This window comes from Adiantum capillus-veneris, chromosome 15 (assembly GCF_014529385.1).
Source record: "Adiantum capillus-veneris isolate H3 chromosome 15, ASM1452938v2, whole genome shotgun sequence".
Lineage (NCBI taxonomy): Eukaryota > Viridiplantae > Streptophyta > Polypodiopsida > Polypodiales > Pteridaceae > Adiantum > Adiantum capillus-veneris.
The window spans coordinates 138184639-138211319 of record NC_140945.1 but is presented as its reverse complement, the minus strand read 5'-3'; the positions used below and the strand labels follow the sequence as shown (position 1 = coordinate 138211319).

Sequence of the window (26681 nt, the reverse complement as noted above, 5' to 3'; positions counted from 1 at the left end):
GATGGGAGGGTTGCCTTGGGCATGTTCAGATTCCAAGGCTGGTTCTTCTTTCCACATCAAAGCTTTAAAAATAGGTGGAGCATTTGCCAAGCCGAAGGGAGCCATGCGAATTTGGAGCTTAGACGATGTAGGTAGATGACTTCCTATCAACGGGTTGATACGTTGAAAGTAGGGCTTTAATCTCCATCCATTGACCCTGGTCTTGTAGAGTTTTTCGGATAAATCTGCTAATCTGTAACTACCATTCCCAAACTTTGTTTTATCATGAAAGGTCCTTCCCATATTTGCAAAAACTTTTTGTCAAGTCAAGTATCAAGTCGGTTATGATAGCAAAGAACCAGCATACCTTCCTTAAATCCTTTCCCCTTGAGCTTCTTGTTGATTTTGTCCCTTTGGCTTGTGGCTTGGGCAATGTAATAGTCGATGGACTCTTCTCTATCAAGCTCAAGTCGTTGAAGATCTAAAATTCTTTTCTGCAAAGCTTCTTTTGGCCTCTTTGCTCCCCGTGAGAGAATGCGTAGGTTTGCAAGCTCCACCTCAATAGGAAGGAGTGCCTCCTGTCCATATACCAAATGAAAAGGAGTGAATTGAGTGGATACCTTGAAAGATGTTCTGTATGCCCATAGAGATGCAGTCAAATGACGATCCCAATCATTTGGTCGATCTGCAACCTGCTTAGAAATGATTTTACATATCATTCCATTCACCTTTTCAACCAACCCATTGCACTGAGGGTAGTAAGGTGTAGAATGCAAATGTTTGACTTTTAACTTTGCCAAAAGATTATCTAGGAGCTCTGCTCTAAACCCTGGACCACGATCTGACAAAATCTCTAATGGTGTGATGAATCTACTGCATATGTGATCAAAGATAAATTTTGATACCTCCTCGGCTGTAATTCGTGTTGTACTTGATGCCTCCGCCCATCGTGTCATGTAATATACTCCCACAATGATGAAGACCTTCCTGGTAGATGTGCGAGGTAAGGGGTCTATTGCATCCACACCCCAGTTCTCAAAAGGACCATACAAAAATATTGGAACTCAAGGCTCGTAAGTGAGTCGTCGATCTCCAGCAATGTGACAACCTTTGCATGACTTACACCAATGCTGGACATCACGATGTAGACTTGGCCAAACAAACCCTGCTTGCAAAATCTTCCTGTTTGTAATATCATGAGAAAAATGACCCCCACCGACATCATCATGGCATGAAAAGAGGATTCTCTCTATTTCTTGAACAGAGGGTACCCTTCTTAGCACCAAATATTTCCCTTTATGATACAAATCATCTCCTATGAGTTGGTAAAGAGTTGCCTTTTTTACCAACCTATGCCTTTGCACTTTATCCAAGTGTTTAGGGAACTCACCCGTTTGGAGGAAAAATATGATGTCCTTCAATTCCTCTTGGCCTTGGTACTTTGGTTCGTAGAGCTTCACACCTCCCACCATGATCTGAAGTTTCCAATTGGCGAGATAATCTGCTTACTTGTTGAGGGTTCTCACAACATGCTGTACCTATGTAGCTTCAAAGTTCTTTATAAAAGCCTTCACCTGTCTAAGCCACTCCACTAGAGTAGGGTTCTTGCACTTCCATATCCCTTGGATTTGCCTAATAACTAGTAAGGAATCACCTCTTATTATAAGTCTTTTGATGCCAAGTTTTTTGCATTCTTCAAGCCCCAACTTTAAGGTGACATACTCAGCATCATTATTAGAATGAACATTTTCCAAGGTGATACCTTTCCTAACAAGAACTTCCCTTTGTGGACATAGAATAGGAACCCCCCCTGCTCCCTAATCGTGTTGTCGTCGGTAAGCTCCATCAAAGCACAAAATGTGTGCGTTGTCCATGTCCTTCTCATTATTTTGTGGTGTAGCTTTGTCTCCTCCCTTTGGTGACTCTTTCCTTTCTCTCACTTTGTATGTGAGAATGTCTGCAAGACCTGCCCTTGTGCTATCTTCCACAAGAAAAGTGTATTCGAACTCTTGAAGTTCTAGAACCCATTTGGCTATCCTAGATGAGAGGCTCATGTGTTGCACAACATATGGTAAATTGTTTTCCATGGTGAGAATGACAAATGGTGCAGGTAAGAGATATGATCGGAACTTTCTTACCGCAAACATAATTGTGAATACCACCTTCTCCATATCGGTGTAGCCCTTCTCTGCAGCGGTCATGACTTTGCTTGCAAAGTATACTGGCCTCATGTAGCATGTTTTTGGGTCTTTTTGCATGAGAACTAAACCGATGGCCTCCATTCCTACACTTGGCGTGATGTAATATCTATCCTTTGGATTTGGTGGCATTATTGTTGGAAGAGAGTTAAAAATACCCTTTACTTCAGTAAAGCATAATTCGTGTTTCTCTCTCCATTCAAATGTGGGTTTGTTTGCTAGCTTCTGCAAAGGTGCAATAGCTTCCGCTAGAAGGTGAATGAAACGAGACATGTACCTTACTTTGTGGTTGAAAGTCATGAGCTCCTTGGTTGTCCTTGGTGGTTGTAGTGACAAGAGAGCATTTGCTTTTGATGGATCCACTTGAATTCCTTGCAAAGAAACCACATGACCTAGCAACACCACTTGTTACTCTGCAATGTGACACTTCTCAGGATTAAGCTGTCCCCCAAATTGATGAAGCCTCCTAAGCCCCTCCTCAACTTTTGGCAATGAAGTCTTTGGCTACTATAGATACAGAAGTCATCCATAAAAACCCTAATTGACTTTCCAAAGAAGGGCTGAAAGACAAGAGTTGTAAACCTTATAAAGGTACTAGGAGCATTTGTGAACCCAAATGACATCACTCTATAGGCAAAGCAACCCCAAGGTGTGATGAAAGTGGTTTTTAACTGATCTTCTTCTGCTATTTTGATTTGAAAATACTCTGAATACCCATCACACACTGTGTAACATTCATAGCCGGCTACTTCGTTTAAGATTTCATCTTGGAAAGGAAGAGGAAAATGATCCCTCTTTGTTGCAGTGTTGAGCGGTTTGTAGTCAACACAGACCCTCCATTTTCCATTCTTTTTAGGGGTTACTACAATTGGAGACACCCACTCAGAGTTAGACACAGGGCAAATGAAACCAGCTTTGAGGAGTCGGTTAACCTCTGTCAAAAGTGCCTCTTGTTGTAGTTGTCCTAGGTGCCTTAGCTTTTGAGCCACGGGTTTAGTACCTGGTTTTAATTCTATGCCATGCTCTATAACATCCACACCTCTAATTTGTGAGTAATCAGTGATAAACAAATTGGGATACCTCTTGAGAATATCGATGTAGGACTACTTCTCCTCAGGGGTAAGATCTTTTGCAAGCATCCTCTCAAAGTCTTCAAAGTGCTTGTGGTCACCTTTGTCATACTTTGTTTGCTCCTTGGTTGGATCAACCTCTATTGATGGAGTTTTTGATGTGTTGAAGATGATTCCCATTACCTCCAAAGATGATTCTTCTTCGCTATTGGATGTAGTGGTTGAACTTTCCTCGTCTCTTGAGCCAAAACTCTCTTCACTTTCTTCATCAACCGTGGTCTCATAGTTGATGTCGAGCTGCTTTCCTTAATGCCAATCGTATACTACATGTTGTCCCTTTTTGAGAATCAATTGTGCTCGTCCCCGTTTTTGATCTGCATTCATAGCAATGAGCCAAGGCCTCCCTAGGATGATGGGATAGCCCCCCCCCCTGGCCGGCATAACATACATGTCCACATGTGCATCTATATTAAATACAGAAACTTTTAAATTCTCGATGATCCCTAGGCACTTCACACTTGCATTGTTCACCAGCCTAGCTTGACCATTAGAGGATTTAGTGATTTCAAGCCCTAGTCTATTCATGGATCTTTCCGTGATCACACACATTTGTGCTCCACCATCAACATACACATAGGATACCTTCCTACCCCTTACATAAGGATCTACAATAGGTTCCACATCTTGTTGTGGCTTTGAAGTCAATGCCTTTACTGTCACCTTTTCTTTCTTTCTTGGGAGTCTTGTGCTTACAAGTTGGGACCAGTGCTTTCTCACCTTGGGTGATAGATGTAGGAGTCGAGGCCAAGAAATATTGGGCTTTTGAGTTTGCAGATCTTCTAAGATGTTGTAGGGTTCCATATTCTTTCCTAATGGAAAATCATTGATGCCGATCTCCCTTCGCCTTGATCTCTGCTTCGTGTCTCCTTCCTCCTTCTTTGACTTTTTCTTCCTCTCCTTCCTTGCAGGTTTTGACTCTTCATTCCTTGTGTCTTAATCCTTGTTGTGTGCTCTTGTGTTTACTCCTCTCTTTTCCTCCACTGGTGGGACAGGAGGGATGTTTGCCAATGGAGGTGGTGGTGGTGGACGAAGAATTTGTGGGGCTTGAGCATGCTCTTGTTGCACCATGAGCGGAGGGGGTCTAGGAGGGTATATGTCCCCTGGAATTCTTTGAGGGTGAGGGCAATTATACATGCCATGACCAACATAAGATGGGTAGTCTTCAAGGAATACCTGTTTATGTTGAAGTAGACACTTCCAAAGAACCTCTGGAGTATCTCCTTGCCCAAATTTGGCAAGAAAAATTGCACGTAGCCTCTCCCAATTGGTTTTGTTTTGAGGTTGCAAGGCCTCGTACCATGCCTTAGCCTCCCCCTTGAGAACGAGTGGAAAAGCACGCAGCTTTACCTCTTCTTGATCTCTTTCAGAGATGAGGTGTGCCACCTCCAAATCATCCAGAAATTCTTGTGCATCCTCACCATTTTTAGAATGAAAGGTAGGAGAAGTGCTTGACATTTTTACAATACAAGGAGGATTGTGTACCACAGCATTTTGAATACAATGAGTGATCACATCAAAATGAAAATATATACATCAAGTGTTAGTTCATAATTTATCATAGGCAAAATAAAAGGGTTGATTGAGGCATTAATTTCATTAAGGCGAGTGGGTCCAAAAATTCTCCTAATGGTTCCTTGAAATCTAAATTTTGTAGCAATTATGATGTGCACAGATTGACGAGCTATGGGTGTAAAAGGAGAAGCAGCTCCAGGTTGGTTCATGTGACAATGTGTTCTCCTTTTTCTTTCTCTTGAAGAAAGTTTCCTTTTGAGTGGATCGCTATCTAGGCGCCTCTTGTCCCTGCCTCAAAACAAAATAAAAACACGGACATCAAATGAATCATCATAATTAATGAACGGAAGAATGATGGGATTTGGAGATGCCAAGATTTCACCAAGTCTTTCTGCTCCAAACATAAATACAATGCGTTGCTGGTAAAAAACTTTGTGATCTACACAAATGTTAAGTCTGATGCGTTGTGCAAAATGAAAATCACATGGTGAAACTCTATTGTTCATGAGGAGAATAGAAGGAAATTAGGAAAGTTCCTCTGTGGGGGCACCACTTTTATGAGAACGGATTTTTGAGATGGGGCTCAACTCAAGGCTCCCACCAGACAACCACTCCGTGAGACCCTACACATGCATATTTCTTAGGGGTACCACCCTCTTTTATGGAGAAAGAAGGAAACCAAAACAAACCATACACAACACACACACACACACACACACACACTCACACCTTCCTTATGTGCTTCAACACAAAATTCCCTTCAACCATTTAACACACACTCCTTCAGGAATCCCTTTGAACACTGCACAAACTCACATGCAAAGAGTGACCTTCACCATATTAGTGCTCATATACTTCTAAGAAAAGAAAGCACACAACCTCTTAACAAAGCTCAAAACACTATAATGCACAAATACTTGAAAACTCCTTTCCTCTCCCAAAAGAATAGACTAGTTACACACATAAGGCGGCATGCATATAGAGCTCTTCTCCATCTATGCAGCCCCAAGAGTTACTTACACGCAACATAAGGAGAGAAGCCAAGAAAATAGACATCATGGTGCACAAAAAAATTTCTCAACAAAACAAGCAACCCAATGAGCACAAAATATGAGAAGCTGCCAAGATATGCTTACCGATTTTACACGCGTTTAGAGCAAAAGTGTGACGACGACACCCCAATTGCAGCAATTTGTTGATCAAACCATGAGATAGATCATTTAACTTGATATCCTTGCTCTCATATAGAAGCTACAATCCTTATTTAGGGATGAGTGTGGTAAGATAGATGTTTGCAAGAGAATGGTAGCAATAGCATATTGATGCTCTCTCTATGGCACCGCTTATGATAGCGAGCTTAGGAAATGGGTAGGGAGACAAGAGGAGAGAGATATTAGGGCTTCCCTAACCATACAGGATCTTATTTGCAGCAATGGAGTAGGTGTGTGTATTTTTGTGCTTGCCAAAGGTCCTTTTTATAGCTGTACAAGACCTTGGGTTAGGTTAAACTTGATTAGGGTAGGTAGTTAACCATAGTTAGGTTCCCTTTTGACCATTCCGTCAATTATGAAAATAAGGGACTTATTTTTCATTAAAAATAGCCTTTTAGGTCGTGGAGGCTCCATAAGGGTTGATAATGTATGTGGGCCCCACCATGATGTCCCTCCAGTGGCTCCTGCAGAGTGTCCCCATCCTGTTTGTTGTGTCTCTGGAAGCATCTTGAGCCGACCCCTCCACATGCAAGTGGTTTTTAACTCCGCATTGGTATTTTAGAATATTGAAGAAGTCAAGAAAAATTTTCACCTTTGTGGTTTACCTGATTGTAACTTTGACCTGCAGTAATAGTGTCCGTAGCACCTTGTTTTCACCATAACGTTCAGCCTGTAACTCAGAATCCGGTGCTGTAGAAGGAAAAGTTGACCTTCTCAAAGTGTTTAAGATGATTTTGGAGTGTTTCTCAAGTATATTCACGAGCTAAGGCGTTCAAGATGCATCCAAAACACCTTTTGAACCAAGTCTCCTTGTAGGGGACCCTTTAGCATGCATCCAAGGTGTAGCATGCTTTTTCAAAAGAGAATCCACCTTAAACAAATGAGGTAGGCTCCAATAAAGTTTGATTCATTGGGGATATACATTATATTTAAGATTTGTTGACCAACAAAAGTAAATGATCCAAGAGTTGGGTCACATAGTGGTGGGGAAGGGAAGGCCTACAAGGTTAACCCTACCCTTGAGAGAAGATGGGTAAGATAAGTGCCCATAAATTATTTATTTACAAATTATGGGATTTAGATAGCTATTTAACTTAGTAAAGGTAATTAGTTAAAAGAATATACAGTAAAAAATTAGTAGAGTAGAATTAAGTTTACTATTTACATTTAGCATGAAGAGAGAAATATGATGTAAATGCATAAAGATCTAAGAAGGGTAAGGTGTTTGTATGAAAAAAGGCTATTACGAAAAGAGAAAATGAACACTAGGTTAAAAGTTTGATAAATAATATATACATTTGAGTAGAAATGTAGTGCAAATGCAAGGTTACCGTTTAACGCTACTCAACGGTAACCAAATTTCGGCGATACTTGCTGCCAAAGAAGTTTGTAATTATCACTGTGGAGGATATGTTTCCCTATGCACTACAACATATGTAAATCTCTGACAAAATAGCAAAGTGGGTGGTGCGACTTCAAGAGTTTGATTATACAATACAGGTTGAAAGAACAACTCGAGCATGCTTAGCCGACATTTTAACAAAGAAGTGCTATGAAAAATTTTTCCATTTGAAGAGAAAGGAACTACCACCACCTCCAGCTCTAGAGGCTCTGGTCAATGCTTATAGCCTCTACTTTGATGGAGCATACAAGAGAACCAAGGATAAGGCAGTTGCAGGCATCGTGGTCTTATCTCCATTGGGAGAGAGGATCCATGGTGAAGGGATCACTCTAGAAGATGTCCACTCCAACAATGAAGCAGAATATCAAGCTCTAATTCATGGCCTTTGTTGGTGGCTGGATAATTCAATTGAGAGACTAAATGCTTTTGGTGACTCCATGCTTTTGGTAAGGCAAATGCAAGGTACATGGGCTTGCAAAAATGCCAGTCTCTCTACTAAAATGAGAGAATCCAAAGCTCTTATGAGGAGATTTAGGGATGCACAAGTACATCATGTGCCAAGAGACGAGAACAAGGATGCAGACCACCTAGCATCATCGAAGTTAAATGACTTAATAGTGGGAGCAGTGGACATCAAACTTCCAATTCAGCAAGGCAAGGAGGACTTAGAAGATATTATGCACATTTTGGAGTAAGGAGAGGCTCCTAAACACTTGAATGCAGGGGAAAGGCGATGGTTAGCTAGGAAGGCTACCAGGTATCGCATAGTAAATGATAATTTGTATTGTCTTGGTAAGGATGGTGTGCTTAGGAGAGTGCCTTTGAAGAGATTTTAAAAACTTGTCACTATGATGTGCGTGGAGGACACTTTGCACACGACATCACTAGTAGAAAGGTTTTACAAGCTGGGTTTACTTGGCCAAGTCTTCATCGTGACATCAAATACTGGTGTCAAACATGTGATGAATGTCCAAAAGCAGGACCACGACGGCTCATAGCTGAACCTCAGAACCCAATAGAGGATATGGGCCCTTTGAGAAGTGGTGAATTGATGCTATAGGGCCTCTACCACGCACTCAGTCAGGTAAAGAGTACATCATTATGGGAGTAGACTACGTGACTAGATGGGCTGAGGCTATGCCGACCAATAGAATTACTGCTAAGGATGTGAGTCAGTTCATCTTTGACCACATCTGTTGCCGGTTTGGGACCCCTCTTGAAATACTATCTGATAGAGGACCAGGGTTTAGAGCAGACTTGGTAGGAGAACTCATGCAGAAGCTAAATATTCAGCATCAACACTCTACTCCTTACTACCCTCAGTACAATGGCTTGGTGGAAAAGGTAAATGGAATCATTTGCAAAATTATCACCAAACAGGTACATGTCAGGCGCCAAGATTGGGACAAACATTTGAATGGAGCTCTATGGGCCTATAGAACCTCCTTCAAAACCGCATTAGGGTACACACCCTTTCATTTGGTTTATGGAAAGGAGGCACTTTTGCCCATTGAAGTGAAGTTAATAAGTCTTCGAATATTGGGTAGCCAGGTAGGCTCTCAAAAGGAGAAAGTACATCAAAGGATCATGGATCTAGAGAGGCTGAAATTGGATCGTGAAGAAGCCATCAACCACTACTCTCAAGAAGCAGAGAAGCGCAAAGAAAAGTTCAACAAAAAGCTAGCATCTAAAGACATAAAAAAGGGATCCCTAGTGCTTCGATATGACAATCGCTTCGACACTCGTAAGGATGGAAAGTTTCTTTTTTGATGGGAAGGCCCGTTCTTGGTCACCAAAAAGTTCAAAAATGGCTCCTACAGACTTCAAGACATTGATGGTAAAGTGCACAAGACCAGGACAAATGGATGGCGTCTAAAGCCTTATCACATCAGAATAAGGTCAGCCCAAGATCAAAGAAAGTAGGCTAGAGGCATAAATACCTCTAGCCAGGTTTGGGGGGGCTATGATCCGAGCCTATCACAAATTTTTTGGTTACTATATTTTGTTGGTTTTCCCTGCTTCTAGAGGTTTACAATAAAAGAAAGAGTGAGAACAACCTCTTGGAAAAATTCAAAAAATGACTTGATGGGAATTTTTCCTTGACTAGTTCACAGGAGGTGAAAGGTAGAACCTAATGGTAAAGGGAAGGGAAAATATGTAAATGAGAAAAGAAAAGATATAATGTGTTTGTGGAGCCATGCACCCATGATTCAAGGGTCATGAGGGGCTCATATCATCATGGCTTTGGAGCCATATTATGATTCAAACAGATGGGACCCAGGTGGAAGACTTGGTAAAGGAAGGAAACAGACACATGATTTTGCTGGATTTTTTAAAAATACGTCCACTCCGATCCAAGAAAAGTTGTCTTCATCAAAGTTGTAGCTTATGAGCTGGAGATTCTGACCATATTTGTTTTATAATTTTTGCATCTATGGTCTAGGAGATATATCCAAAATGGAGGACGCCAATTTTTTCAACTGTGGTGGAGACCACCCCCTCTACCTTTACACACACACCCTTCCTTTTCCACATTGAGTCCTTCTCTAAAAATCAGCCATTAGTCTTCTCACCCTCCCCTCCTTCCTCCTCTCTCTCAAGCTCATAAAACCATCATAAATTACTCTCCTAATCACCTCTCAAATCATGCTTAATCTTGTTGTAATTCATAAGTTTTCATTCAACACCTTTCTATTATTACTAGATATGCCTTGATTTTATGTAGATTCTTTACATTTTAAAATAAGGAAGCTCTTGGACTCAAGCTATGGAGGAAGGAGTGAAGACAACACAAGTGATGATGGAGCCAATTAGTTGCAAATAGGTCAACAAATCACTTGGAAGGAGCTTCTTCATTGGTGGAATGTCCCTAATCAAGCTTCATTTGTACAAATTGCACTTGGATCTTAACCTCACTCCTAGTCACTCTCTTGCCTATATAAAGAGGCCCCCCCTTTGTAATTTCAAGTCTCCCTCAGCCTCATTGAGTCTTTGTATCACTCATCATGAGCCCATAAAGCTCATTCATTCACTCTATTCTTTGCACATTCTAGAGTGCAAATTGTTTTATTCTAGTAACCTCCCCTCCTCTTACTTATGTTAATTAAGAGAGATCTTTTATGTGTGTGTGAGAGTGCTTGATGTGATTTTGGCTAAATATTGAGTTGTTGTTTAGTAATCTACATGCTATTTGTGTTGGGAGTGCTTGAAATTATCCATTCCTTGTACAAAGATTGAGGTTAATGATTCATTCATAGTGATAGCTCTCTCTCTCTCTCTCTCTCTCTCTCTCTCTCTCTCTCTCTCTCTCTCTCTCTCTCTGCGTAGCGGTCCTAGTCCACGCTTCCAAGACTAGGTGGTGCCCTCATCTCATTTCGCTTGTGGCACAATGGAGTTTGTTTTGGTGTAGAGGCAACCATTCCAAATTTCCTTCGTCAACACTTATGCTTGCATTAGTGTGTGTGTGTGTGTATAATGCATACATTGTGCACAAAATAGTGTGTGAAAACACAGTAATTTGTGCACAATCACACACTAATGCTTGCATTAGTGCAAGCATTAGTGTGTGTGTGTATAATGCATGCATTGTGCACAAAATAGTGTGTGAAAACACACTAATTCGTGCACAATCGCACACTAATGCAAGCATTAGTGTGTGCTTGGATACAAATTAGTGTGTAGAAACTAACTAATGCGTGTATGTATAATGCATGCACACACTAATACGGACATTAGTGTGTGATTGTGCACAAAATATTGTGTGAAAACACACTAATTTGTGCACAATCACACACTAATGCAAGCATTAGTGTGTGCTTGGGCACAAATGAGTGTGTAAAAATGAATTAATGCATGCACACACTAATGCTTGCATTAGTGTGTGATTGTGCACAAATTAGCGTGTGAAAACACACTAATTTGTGCACAATCACACATTATTGCAAGCATTAGTGTGTGCTTGTAACGCATGCACACACTAATGCGGACATTAGTGTTGTGCACAAAATAGTGTACGTGCTTGTATTAGTGTGTGTATAATGTATGCACACCCTAATGCAAGCATTAGTGTGTGATTGTGCACAAAATAGTGTGTGAAAACACATTAATTTGTGCACAATCACACACTAATGCAATCATTAGTGTGTGTGTATAACGCTTGCACACACTAATGCTTGCATTAGGGTGTGCTTGTGCATGCATTAGTGTGTTTACACACTAATTCATGCACAAGCACACCCTAATGCAAGCATTAGTGTGTGCTTGTAATGCATGCACGCACTAATGCGGGCATTAGTGTGTGTATAATGCATGCACACACTAATGCAAGCGTTAGTGTGATTGTGCACAAAATAGTGTGTGTGTGTGCGTGTGTGTACAATGTGTGTGTGCATGTGTGTGTATGCATTGTGTGTGTGTGTGTGCAATATGTATGCATTGTGTGTGTGTGTGTGTATGTTGATGCATGGTTTTTAGGACCCCTTCTGACGATGCAATAAAGCCACAGTCAGTTGTTGGGGAGATGAGGATACTCTAGTCCAAGGGATCTCGAAAGAGAAGAAAAATCTACTTCACAAGCACCAAAGAGTAAAAAGTGCCATGGACAGAAGATACGTGGGAACGAGCTCTTATGCATGCCTACAACCTATATCTTATAGAATAGCCCATTCTAGGTGTGAATTTCTAGTGAAATTTACACAAGGATGTTCGTGTGGACTCACAGCATAGCATACTCCGTTTTCACTTTTTTACCGATAGTAAATATTTTTTACCACAATAAATATTTTTTACCTACTGTAAATATTTTTCACCTACATGGTAAATACAAATCACTTTTTACCTACAGTAACTTTTTTTACCCATGGTAAATATTTTTTACTGCACCATAAGTATTTGGTAGGTAACAGTTCACTGTTACTAGAAGCAGTGATTGGGCATCAACAATGCAGTTACAGGAGAAGAAAAAGGGAAAATCTGATGGTAAAGGTGAGTCAACAGGGATAAAGACTTTTGAGTTGAAAAGAGACATGCTGATTTTTTCAAAGAACACATGTCAAAAGAAGCCATGGTTGAGGATTTTTTGAGAATTTGATATTCAGGAGGACCCAGCTGCCACCTCCCCCCCGCAGGTCCCCCCCTGACATGTGCAGAACCTCCAGTTTCAACAGCCACCTTACCTGCTCTTAAATGCTGGTCAAGGCCTTATCCCCATGTGTCACAATCAGAAAAATCAACATTTACCCTCCCCTCTCACATCACTCTAGAGAATATCTTGATGGTGACATATCAGGTGACCTCAATCTGTTGACCACCCTAAGCAAAAAGTAACCCCAATCAGCGGATTTAAGCATGGTTATCCCTAATCCTAAACCCTCTCAGAAACCTATATAAGGAGGCCTTCTCTCACTCAAAACCAACACTTCACCCACTTCACCAAGCAACGAAGCTATGACGACATTACTCACAACGAGGAGCTATGGATGGAGCTCTACTCTCTCTCCCTCTAGTATGCTACATTACTAGCCCTAAAACCTAAATAAGGAGTCTTCTCTCATGCTCCATGGCCACCATCCTCGCCATCATTCTCTAAGGTATGGATGTGTTGCTAGTAGGATCATACCTACTTGCTGGGTTGATTGTTTTTGACAAGGGGTTATGCCATCCATGGCTTGCTTCTCTATATCCTTTTTATGTATGATCAGATGCCGTTGTATTGTTAAGCTGATGTCTTGTGTATATATATGCTACATAAGGTCCCTAAGCTTCGTTTCTATGTGTTTTGCCATATGTTTTGATGCCATCATAATGCCAGAAGTCTCACTTGCCTATGTGCACTATGTGTGAGGTCCCTAAACCTCTTAATTTAGGGTGGTGCCCCCTTTTTTTTGTTCTTTGCTTGTTTGCATGAGGCGTGGTTTGTGGAGTGTGCACGACTACAGAGGCCACCCGATTGCACTGCTCTTTTTTCCGCTATCATTTTGGTGCCCCCACGGAGGAGGGCTACACAGACCTTCGGTCCACAAGCAATGAAGATGTGCAATCTACAACATGGACGAATGGCGTGAGGAGTTTGCAAATTGGAGAACAGAAGAGGAGGAGGCTTTAGAGGCCTTAAAAGCTTTCATCGAGGTCTTGTTACCAGGTTGCAGTGTCATTGAAATTCAAGAAGTAAGTTTGATATACCTCTCCTCTCAACCTATGAGTGCTCCAGAAACCTCCAACGCTCACGAGCTTGAAATATTCTACATCAACATACACGAAGGTACTGTGACACACATTAAGGGAAGAGAAAGCGTCACCAGACCTCTCTTTCTTGAGGAGCCGACTAAGAGGAGGAAGATCACCTCTCCACCTAAGTGGCCCAAGGCCGCAGCGCGTGCTCAAGCGTAAGGTAACATTTGGCTTAATCTCATTAATAAGGGATTACATGACCACTACAGGCAAGAAAAAGGCTAGTGAGCAACCAACTTCAACCTCCAACTTGCAACCACGACTCTCACCCCTAAATCCTCCTGAAGCAAAGAGGCGAAGGCTTGCCTACAAGATTGCCGCCCGTCTACGAGTGCTCCCAGTGCACTTTGTGAATCCAGACACCACCAATCCCAAGACAACCTCCTGTCCGCGTGAAGATCACTTTGGATATTGTCCAAAGTGCTTTGGAGACCGGGTGAAAAGCCTCCCTGCCCTACCTTTGCTGCTAATTTTCAAGAAGTTATCTCAATCTAAGGAAACTATCTTAGTTGATGATGTGCTGCACATTAATGGTGTCACTTTCATTCGTCATGCTGATTATGGTAATAGCATCCAATTGTTGCTTGCTAAAGGCTCAGCATTGTACAAAGTGTTGCCATCATGCCTTACGTCTTCACAGATGCATCAGGAAGAGTCGAAGTGATCCGAGGTGCTGACCTTCTATGGCTGATCAGGCTCATTGGTCCCAAGGTGGTGCAACTAAGCTAGGCTCTTCTTTGTAAGTATGGATTCCAATAATGAGAATGATGATCCCCGCATGTTTCCTTTCCATTTTGTGCGTCATATCCGTGTGAATATTTGTATTGATAGAAAAATCTTTTATCAGCAAAGAATAGCCCTGTTGTTTGGAGCCGAGAGACTTGGGGAAATCTTGCGCTCTCCTCATCCTGTCATTCTACCCTTACTAGACTATTACCATTCCTTTGATGTGTCGATCTTCATCCTATTTTGAGCTAAGTTGTGCTAAAGCTCCAAATTGTAATTACCATACTCTATTTTAAAACAAATTGGAGCTGTTTGTGTAATTGTTTACTCTCTCACTTATGGCCTTCCCTAATTTTTATGGTAAGCCTGGGGAGGTTGCTCCAGACTTTTTTGGATAATTTGGAAATGGCCTTTCTGGTATTGGGAAGGGATGATGAAGCTACTAAGTTAAGGGCCTTTCCTTTGGTCTTGAGGGAAGGTGCAAAATTATGGTATCAAACTTTGGCACCTGAAGAAAGAAGAGACTGGGAGTCCTTAAAGATGGCCTTCATCGAAGAGTTTTGCTGCCATGAGCCTCCAGAGGAGATATGGAGACAGCTCTTAGAGCTACACCAAACATCACCCAATGACTATAGAAGCTATGAACGAAAGTTTTCCAACCTGTGGGAGAAATGGTGTGCATCACTAGGTGAAGGAGAAAGGGCGCCAGAATGCCTAAAGAAGGACTTTTTCCTGGCAGGGCTTTACCCCATCCTTCGAGAAAAGGTAAAAGGTAAATTCCCAGATACCTTTGATAAAGCTATGACTTATGCAAGGGAGAAGGATAGGAAGTTAAAATTCCAAGCTCAACTACAAGGGGGAATGGAGCCTCCACCGCTAGCTCAACCTACGGCAAGGGTAGTAGCAGGGACAGGAGCAACAGACCAAGAGTCCTCTCAACAAGAATTACTTCAACAAATCACCAATCAACTAGAGAGCCTGTCCATCAATCTGGTTCAAGGTGTAAGGGCTCCCCAGCCAGGAAATGAACGAAATAGACAAGAAGGACAAAGGCAAGCACGTGAGTACATTTGCTACAACTGTGGAGAGGTAGGTCACGGCATGTATTATTGTCCCCATCCACGACGCTATCAAGGAAATGGTAATCAAAGACGGCCTCCTCGCCAGCAAGTCACTCCTCCTCGAGCTAGGCCACTAAATGGACAAAATGCACACGTGGCTCCACCAATCCAAATATTGAGACCCCCTTCTCCACCACCACAAGCACCAGCAGAGATCCCTCCACTACCATCGGGAGGGGAGGACAGGGCTGTCTCTGTCATAAGTCTTGACAATGGTAAGGATAAAGGGAAAGAAAAAATGGAGGAAGCTGTTGCCATGCCAATAAAGAGAGTTAGGAGACAAAGAACTGATGAAATGGAAGCTTCAGAGCCGGATAAAGGGAATGAGGGTTCCTCCCAAGTGATAGGAGACAAGAAAAGGAAGAGTAGGTCAAGGAGGCACATAGGAGTAGAAGACTTTCCACTTGGGGTAGGATCCATACCTTACGACCTGGTAGCAGATGTGAGTAAGCAAGGACCAAAGATTTCATGGCAGCAACTCCTCCACCTTTCCCCAAAGATGCGTACAACCTTGTCTAAGATGGTCAGCACCAGGAGGGCTAAGGCAAAGTCAGTTGGGTCTATTAGTGCAAGAGGCATGAAGGATATCGTGCTAGTCATTGATGCAGAGATTAAGAGCCAGCGAGTATCCAATGTGTACGTAGATGGTGGAGCCGAGATTTGTGTTATGACAGAGAAATTAATGCACAGGTTGGGTTTGGAAGTAAACGAGCAAACTTCCTTACAAGCTAAGATGGCAAATAATGTAAGGGTGGCTTGTGTGGGAAAGGTTAATGGAGTGAAAGTTTCAGCTTTTGGTGTGGCAATCTCAATTGATGCTTATGTGATCCCAACTAAAGGGGAGGGCTATCCGCTAATCCTTGGAAGACCTTGGCTTATGGCTATGAAAGCTAGGCAAGATTGGGAGACAGGTTCCCTTGAGTTGCAACCAAATCATAAGGTAGGTGGCAAGCAACAAAAAATTGTGTATGACATGAAGCAGGGTAGACAACAAGACCTAGAGATGGAGACTTCTATGGATGAATGGAGCACAAGCAGCTGCTCTTCATCTGAGGATGAGTCATCTGAGGAGGATGCTAGCTCTTTGGAAGTCATGGGTATAATACTGCGAAACCCAGAAGGAGAAGGTGGTCAAGACTCTCTAAACAAGGAAGAAGCCACAGGCTTAGAGGAGATGCTAGCTAAGGACCTTCTAGAAGAAGAGAGAGAACCCTATTTGCAGGTACTAAAGAAGCATGTTGGCCTCTTTATAACTGATTACGAGCACATTAAAGGAGTGACGGTAACCCAACACCATATCCAATTAAAGGAAGGTGCCAAACCAGTGGTGCAAAGGCTAAGGAGATTAGGGCTAGTGCAACAAGATGCACTCTTAAAAGAAGTAAAAAGATTACTCAAGGCAGGATTTATCTACCCAATGGAAGATTCTGAGTGGGTGTCTCCAGTTGTGGTAGCACCAAAGAAAAATGGGAAATGGAGGGTATGTGTGGATTACAAGCCTCTAAACGCAGCCACAAAAAGGGACCATTTTCCTTTGCCTTTTCAAGATGAAATACTAAATGAAGTGGCTGGTCATGAAAGGTACACAGTGTGTGATGGGTACTCAGGCTACTTCCAAATCAGAATTGCAGATGAAGACCAAAGAAAGACTACCTTCATAACACCTTGGGGGTGTTTTGCTTATAGAGTTATGCCTTTTGGTTTAACTAATGCCCCAGCTACTTTCCAGAGGTTTATGAAATTGGTGTTTCAACCTTACTTTGGTAAGTCCATATGAGTCTTCATTGATGATTTTTGCATTTACAGCTCTAGGGAAGTACATTTGTCCAAGGTTGATGAAGGTTTCACCCGTCTGGCCCAATTGGGTGGGCAATTGAATAAAGACAAGTGCCACATAGGTGAGAGCAAGGTCACTCTACTAGGCCATGTTGTGTCTCAAGATGGTATTGAGGCTGACCCTGAAAAGGTAAAGACATTGTTAGCTTTACCTACTCCTTCAAACATGAAGCAACTAGTATCCTTCATTCAAAAGGTTCGCTACATGGGACGATTCATACATCTCCTTTCTCAAGCAATCTATCCTTTGCAGCAGCTCACTAAACACACTACATTGACATGGAGTGAGGAGGGTGAAAGGTGCTTTCAAGAAGTTAAAACCATTTTGAGCTCATTGCCTGTCGTCCTACAACCCACATGGGGTGAATTATTCTATGTAAATCCTAGTGTAGGTCCAGAAGCTCTAGGAGCTGTCTTCATGCAAAAAGACCCAAAGACATCTCTCATGAGACCAGTCTACTTCTCTAGTAGAGTGATGACAGCTGTTGAAAAGGGTTTCAGCGCAACTGAGCAATTGGTGCTAGCTCTTAAGTTTGCAGTGGAGAAGTTTTGGGCTTACTTACTTCCGAGACAATTTGTGGTGATCACAACTGAGGAGGTTTTTCCATATTCCCTACAACACATGGAATTGTCTCAAAGAATAGCAAAGTGGGTGGTGCAGCTTCAAGAGTTTGACTACACACTACAAGTAGAGGATTCCACCCGTGCTTGTTTGGCAGATTTCCTCACACAAAGGTGTTATGAGAAGCCCAAGAAAGAGGCACCTAGTAAGGTACCGCCTATCCCGGAGCCTGAAGTTCTACTGGGAGCACACAGTCTGTATTTCGATGGGGCTTACAAGAGGACCAAAGGCAAGGCATCAGCACGCATAGTAATATTAGGTCCAGAGAAGGAGAAGATCTTTGCAAAAGGGTTTCATATAAAAGAGGTTCATTCTAACAATGAGGCTGAGTACCATGCCCTTGTTTTAGGGTTGCAATGTTTTCTTTCTCAAGGCATCACAAAGCTAAATGTTTTTGGTGACTCCATGTTGATTGTTAAGCAAATGGTTGGTGTATGGGCCGGTAAAAATGACAAATTGTCTGTTAAGATGAGGGAAGCAAAGGCATTGTTGAAGGGTTTTAAAGAAGTTCGAGTGCACTTTGTACCTAGAGATCAAAATCGAGAAGCAGATGCCTTAGCAGGTGAAGAACTACAAACTCTCATAGTAGGTTCTATCCTTGTGAAAAGTCATTTATACCAGGGAAAGGAGGAGCTGCATGATTTACTTTACTTTCTTGAGCATTGTGAAGCACCCTCTGGTATGAGTAAAAGTGAACGTAGATGGTTGGCAAAAAGGGCTACCAGCTATAGCTTAGTGAATGAGGACTTGTATTGTAGAGGGAAAGATGCTGTCTTAAGGAGAGTTCCTGCATCCCAAGAGATAAAGGATATTTTGTTTAGTTGTCATGAAGGTGTGTGTGGTGGCCACTTTGCACAAGAGATTACTAGCAGAAAGATTTTACAAGCAAGATTCACGTGGCCAAGCCTCCATCGAGCTGTACAACATTGGTGCCGCACATGTGAGGTTTGCCAAAAAGCTGGACCAAGGCGTCTTACCCATGAAAATCAGCATCCAATCAAAACCTATGGGCCATTTGAAAAATGGGGGATAGATGCAATAGGGCCACTACCTTGCACTCAATCAGGGAAGGAATACATCATTATGGGGGTGGAGTACATACCAGATGGGAAGAAGCTCGTCCCACAAAGCGCATCACAGCCAAGGACGTGAGTGATTTCATTTTTGAATGCCTTTGTTGCCATTTTGGCACACCTTTGGAGATTCTCTCGGATAGGGGACCGGGATTTCGAGCTGATTTAGTCGGGCAATTGATGAGCAAGTTAAAAATCAAGCGCAGGCACTCTACACCATACTACCCTCAGTGCAATGGTCTTGTCGAAAAGGTAAATGGTCTTATATGTAAAATCATCACTAAGCAAGTGCATTTACATCCTAAGGCATGGGACAAACACCTAGATGCAACACTTTGGGCCTACAAAACATCCTTTAAAACATCCTTGGGATATACACCTTTTCACTTGGTTTACGGGCAAGAGGCACTATTGCCTATAGAAGTGGAGCTAGCAAGCCTCCGAGTTCTAAAAGCACATCAAGAGGAAAGTCAAGAGAAGCAGGTGGAAGGAAGAATCATCGGTTTGGAGAGGTTAGGGCTAGATCGAGAGTCAGCAGTGAAGTACTATGCAGCCCAGGCAGAGAAGAAACGAAAGAAGTTCAATCGCAACCTTGTCAAGAAAGGTATCAAGGAAGGTTCTTTAGTGCTCAGATACGACAATCGCTTTGATCGCAGGAAAGATGGTAAGTTATTGCTTAAGTGGGAAGGCCCTTTTGTAGTGATACAGAGGTTCTCAAATGGTAGTTACCAACTAGGTGACCTAGATGGTAAGGTACATCATACCCCGGTAAATGGTTGGCGATTGAAGGCCTACCAATGTCGTCTTTCACAGCCATATGCTGGTGAAATTAATGCTAAGGATGGTTCAGAGGAGAGCTCATCATATTCGAGCTCCAACTAAGGTAACAATCATGTACATAGTCGTTTCAAAAAAAAAAAAAACAAAAAAAAGGAAAAAAAGAGAAGAAAAAAAGAAAAAAAGAGAATGCTACCAGTGAAAGTGGATATTGACAATGGATGGGGTATGGCTTTCAAGGGTCTAGGAGACCAGTTGTTAGTCATGGATGGATACAATTATTCAGCAGAAAGGACTAAACAGGGTGCATCAGCCAAGAAAGCAGTAACATGGCAAATTCAATTGATACCAGGTGGGTAAGTATTCAAGAGAACCCTATTGTAGCACAACCTACAGCTAGAGGCATCAAATACCTCTAGCTTAAGGGGGAGGGCTATATGATGCATGGTTTTTAGGACCCCTTCTGAAGATGCAATAAAGGCACAGTCAGTTGTTGGGGAGATGAGGATACTCTAGTCCAAGGGATCTCGAAAGAGAAGAAAAATCTACTTCACAAGCACCAAAGAGTAAAAAGTGCCATGGACAGAAGATACGTGGGAACGAGCTCTTATGCATGCCTACAACCTATATCTTACAGAATAGCCCATTCTAGGTGTGAATTTCTAGTGAAATTTACACGAGGATGTTCGTGTGGACTCACAGCACAGCATACTCCGTTTTCACTTTTTTACCGAATGTAAATCTTTTTTACCTACAGTAAATATTTTTCACCTACATGGTAAATACAAATCACTTTTTACCTACAGTAACTTTTTTTACCCATGGTAAATATTTTTTACTGCACCATAAGTATTTGGTAGGTAACAGTTCACTGTTACTAGAAGCAGTGATTGGGCATCAACAATGCAGTTACAGGAGGAGAAAAAGGGAAAATCTTATGGTAAAGGTGAGTCAATAGGGATAAAGACTTTTGAGTTGAAAAGAGACATGCTGATTTTTTCAAAGAACACATGTCAAAAGAAGCCATGGTTGAGGATTTTTTGAGAATTTGATATTCAGGAGGACCCAGCTGCCACCTCCCCCCCGCAGGTCCCCCCCTGACATGTGCAGAACCTCCAGTTTCAACAGCCACCTTACCTGCTCTTAAATGCTGGTCAAGGCCTTATCCCCATGTGTCACAATCAGAAAAATCAGCATTTACCCTCCCCTCTCACATCACTCTAGAGAATATCTTGATGGTGACATATCAGGTGACCTCAATCTGTTGACCACCCTAAGCAAAAAGTAACCCCAATCAACGGATTTAAGCATGTTTATCCCTAATCCTAAACCCTCTCAGAAACCTATATAAGGAGGCCTTCTCTCACTCAAAACCAACACTTCACCCACTTCACCAAGCAACGAAGCTATGACGACATTGCTCACAACGAGGAGCTATGGATGGAGCTCTACTCTCTCTCCCTCTCTCCCTCTCCCTCTAGTATGCTACATTACTAGCCCTAAAACCTAAATAAGGAGTCTACTCTCATGCTCCATGGCCACCATCCTCGCCATCATTCTCTAAGGTATTGATGTGTTGCTAGTAGGATCATACCTACTTGCTGGGTTGATTGTTTTTGACAAGGGGTTATGCCATCCTTGGCTTGCTTCTCTATATCCTTGTTATGTATGATCAGATGCCGTTGTATTGTTAAGCTGATGTCTTGTGTATATATATGCTACATAAGGTCCCTAAGCTTCGTTTCTATGTGTTTTGCCATATGTTTTGATGCCATCATAATGCCAGAAGTCTCACTTGCCTATGTGCACTATGTGTGAGGTCCCTAAACCTCTTAATTTAGGGTGGTGCCCCCTTTGTTTTGTTCTTTGCTTGTTTTCATGAGGCGTGGTTTGTGGAGTGTGCACGACTACAGAGGCCACCCGATTGCACTGCTCTTTTTCCCGCTATCATATGTGTTTGTGTGTGTGTGTGTGTGTGTGTGTGTAGAAGAAAGAGAAGAAAGAGAGAGAGTTGGAGCACTTACAGTCGTGACCTCAATCGCTTGGATATGGTGGAGATGGAGATGAAGAGAGTAATAGAGGTTGGAGATAGAGAGGGAGAAGGAGAGAGAGCTTGGAGATGGACAAGGAAACAGGCCCGCGCAGAAGAGGAGCTCGTTTTTGAATTTTTGGTATTCAATTTCGCGGGGACACGCAAGTTCCCCCTTTATATAAAAAAATTTGCATGCACTTTTACTACGAGTATTACCGCGCCTTTTCCCGCCTGTATTACCGCGAAAATCTCTGATGAGACATTAAGGTTACGCCGACTGCATGACCTCTTGTACCCACCTCCCCTCTATCTTTAATGAGTGTCAGTCATGTCAGCACCAACATTCTTGATTCTTCTTTTTCTTATTTAATTTTTTCTTATTTAGTGTGTGGTCGTGTGTGCAGGTCGATTGGGATGACTTGGGTCCACCGGTTGGCGCGTAACGAACTCGATGGTTGAGCGAGCGATTACCATGACCATGTACGCGATGTAAGCATGCGATTGCACGGCTTCGGCATATATGCTTGGCTCACGTGGATGACTTTGGACTATGGGACGATCCGAGAAAACACGCTCGAATGGAAACTAGTGATCCGAGGGTTTTGGCATCTATTGATGTCGCTCCCCATTGGAGTGTGATCGGGGGCGGAGGCGGGAGGAGGACGGAAGAGCGATTGCGCCATGAAGCAGTCATGGGAGGGGGGTCACACCCGCCGTCCGATGTGGGTGGGTCCACACGAGCGCATGCGCATCCTACATCCACCACTTATGGGGATCTCCCCACCACCCCGCCCCACATGGAGGTGGAGGAAGATCGTTTGCACAATATGGTTGAGGATCTTCTTGTACGTGAGGCGGCGAATGAGTGTGAGCCTGAGTGTGCATGTGAAGAAGGCGCCCAAAAAACCAAAGATTCATTGCTAGAGGCAGCGCACACCGCTCTTTACGAGGGATGCTCCTACTCCATATTACGAGCGTCTCTTGAGATCTTGAATATTCAAGAAATGTTTGGATGGAGCAATGCACGGGTCGATGAACTATTGAGGTACGTTTAAGTGTAATAAGTGTTAGTTGTGAGTTTTTTATCGTGGTTTTATGCAATAAGGAGTGTTCTTTAATTATGTCATAGGCTATTAGGCAAGATGATGCCTAAAGGCAATCATCTTCCAAAAAATCGAAGGGAGGCATGACAGGTGGTGACAGGGCTTGGGATGGACTATGATCGCATACATGCATGTGTCAATGATTGCGTGCTATTCCGCAATAAACATGTAGTGCTTGATGCTTGCCCCGAGTGTGGAGAATCAAGGTACAAAGAGGGAATGCAAGGAACCACAATATCTCGCAAGGTTCTTCGTCATTTCCCCCTCATTCCCCGCATCAAGTACATGTTTAGCACCAAAGGAACAAGCGAGCTTCTTGCATGGCATATGACAAATCGCTCCACCGATGGGGTTATGAGAGTGCCGGCTGACTCGCCGGCATGGAAACACATTGAGCAGACATGGCCGGAGTTTAGAGAAGAGCCTCGTCACTTGAGGCTTGGTCTGGCTAGTGATGGGGTAAACCCATTTGGGCATCGGTCTACCTCATGGAGTACTTGGCCAGTGGTTGTTGTGAACTACAACATTCCACCATGGGAGGCAACCAAGAAGGGGAACATTTTGCTCTCTCTTCTAGTCCCAGGAAAACACAAGGTGAAGAACATGGATGTATATTTAGCACCTTTGATTGAAGAGCTTCAAGAGCTATGGAACGGCAGAGATGTTTTTGATGTATCAAGACCACTTCGTGACGATCAGCGCACAACGATCAAGTGCATTCTCATGTGGACCATGCATGATTACCCCGGGCTTGGAGAGATTTTTAGTAAGCTTATACTTTGTGACGCTCTTTAATGTCTTTGCATTGGTCACTTATATGCGGTTATGTCTTTTGTTTTTGTAGGACTATCGACATCTGGACAAAGGGCATGCCCAACTTGTGGACCCTCACTCATGACAGAGAGACCCGCTCTACTTGGTAAGGTGATCTACGCCAATAACCATCGCTTCTTGCCGCCCACACATCAATCTTATGCTCCACCGTGCAATGGGATGGAGCCACTCCATTGGACCATGGCCGAGTGGGCAAGACATTGGAATGAGCATCACAACACATTGCCTCCTCCCAATGATCCACCTAGGGGTATGTCTAGGTACTCTATTTTCTTATCACTACCCTATTGGGCGTCATTCAAAATCCAACACCTATTGGATCCAATGCATGTGTTCAAAAATGTTGGGCAAGCTATATGGGATCGCATAGTAGGCAAGAAAGATTCATTGGGGGCTGGAGAGGACATGAGGGCCATAAGGAGGCTCCCTCCTTCGGCCACACCTCGCATGGGGCCTCGGGGGAAGATGGTTCTTCCAAAGGCACCTTGGATTCTATCAAGGGTGGATCAAGAGCGGATGAAACAAGTCATTGCATCCATCTGTACTCCAACAGGTTATATGCGTTCGCTCAAGGGTGCCTTCACTAAAACTAAGAAAGGAGGATCCACACAACTGTATGGGCTCAAATCCCATGATTGACACAAGATTCTTCAGGTAATGTGTGTGTGTGTGTGTATATGTGAGTGTGTGTATGTGGTTTAGGGTTCTGGATACTGATAAGTCTTTTTGTTTGTGCAATAGTTTGTGCTTCCAATTAGCATTAGTGGATTTGCGGACACGAAGGTAAAGACTACAATATTCAAGGTGGGAGAAGTTTTCAGGTATAGCACATTTGATCCTCCCTCCTAAACTTTACTTTGAAGACCAACTTTACTATGAAGATTATGAAGGGTTTTTTGGTTATAGGCTTGTGAGTTCCAAAGAAATCGAAGTTTCAACCATTCCAACAGCTCGACTTCTAGCGATTGAAGCAACTTGTGCTATTGAGGATGCATTCCCACGTTCTATCCTTGTTAGCCAAGTTCACCTATTGCTCCATCTTGATATCCATTTGTGATGTGGTTCACTCCAGGTGGATGTTCTTTCTTGAGAGGTTCCTAAAGACCTTGAAAGACTTTGTAAGGCTACGATCACAACCAGAGGTATTCATCGATCTTAAGCTTTAAACCTTATTAGGATTGGATTGTATTCACAACACTTTTTATTGGTTACTTTAATCACTAATGGTTTCATGTGTTCAGGCAAGCATGGCAGAGGGTTGGATTGTACAAGAGGCTTTTGTGTATGTCTCTCAATATCTTTTCACAATAGACCCATCATTGCCTCGTTTAAAGACGGAGGAAGAGGATCCAAAAAAATACACAAACATTCCAAGTGGGAAAGGTTCTCTCTTGATTTTGGATAGGGAATTTCAAGCCATAGTCAACAACCATTGTCTACTCAATGCTCCCATCATGGGCAAATGGATGGATATGTATGTGGAGGCGCGTACAACGAGAGAAAGGGAGAGGGAAGCATGGAAGAGGTCGCATGGCGATAGGCGAGCACCTCCCTTTCCTAAAGAGCTTGACAAATACCCTGATCTGATACACAATTCCATGACCAAGGCCAAGGCAGAAGGAGAACAAATAAGCCCTAAAGAATGGGAGTACGCGCAAGGATGTCTACCAAGGGTAATATACTCAATGTGTTTAGTGTGTATGTGCGAGTGTGTGTGTGTATGTGTGTCATCTCTCTCTCTCTCTCTCTCATCTATCTTGATTGGTTTTTGCAGGCCTTCACATTCAACTCTATGTGGTCCGAAGAACGTCATTTTCGAACCCGCAAGATAGATGATCGTCGAACCACTCATGATAGTGGAGTTATGGGCAACTTTGACATGACAACACAAGAGGTGAGGGAATGTGGAACAATAGAGAGGATAATTAAAGTGGATTTCAGAACATTTCACAAATATCTCTTTGACTGCCGATGGTTTGCGGGTGAGGTTAAGAGACATGAGAATGGGCTCTATATGGTAGACTCCGGGAAATTTCATCGCGGGAAGACCGACAAATTGGTGCAACCTAGTAGTTGTGAGCAGGTAAAGTCCATGTGCAACTCACTAAAACATTATATGATACATATAAAACTACATTCATGTTGTTGTTTGCTCTATGACCTACAGGTGTTTTATGTGCCTTGTATGTCTTGAAGACGACTTTGGTATATTATTCCAGTGACACCACGGAGCAGATCTATCTTTGCATATACGAACATAGAGACTTTGGCAGATCCCACCATACCATCTCAAGAAGACGCCAATGACGATGATGTAGTTGAGGTCGAGGAGAACCAACCATTCCCAATAACCAACCATAGTGAGGAGGAGGACGAGGATGGAGAGGATGATGATGCTTCAATAGGAGAGGCTGTAGAGGATGAATCAATAGATTTATTTGTTGATTTAGCTACCATGGGGTTGGACATGGATGTAATCACTTGTAGAGATCTCTTGGAGGATGAAAATTAATAAATATCTTTTGGATTTTGTCTTCTTTCTCTACTTATGCTGTACAAAAGCGCTATTTGTTTATGAACGCAAGACAATACAATTTTGATCATCGTTCGCTTGCCATTTCCATATGAATGCATAGTTGACATAAGATTTTGATGTGGAAAAAAAATATTTTTGTTTATAGAATCTCATGGAGTACAAATGAGTAGAGTAGGAGAATCATACCAATAGACGAGGCAAGCAAAGAGAAGAGAGGTACTAACAATCCCAATGAGAATGGGATTTCTTACACTCCATGCAAAAAGGGGGTGAGGATACAATTTTGATCATCGTTCACTTGCCATTTCCATATGAATGCATAGTTGACATAATATTTTGGGGTGGAAACAAAATATTTTTT

At 42.6% G+C, this 26681-nt stretch overlaps 1 pseudogene; it reads left to right on the top strand.

The window, feature by feature from the left end:
- The first annotated feature begins 24860 nt into the window (after positions 1-24860).
- LOC147441565 (uncharacterized) lies at positions 24861-26296 on the top strand (annotated as a pseudogene).
- The last annotated feature ends 385 nt before the right edge of the window (positions 26297-26681 follow it).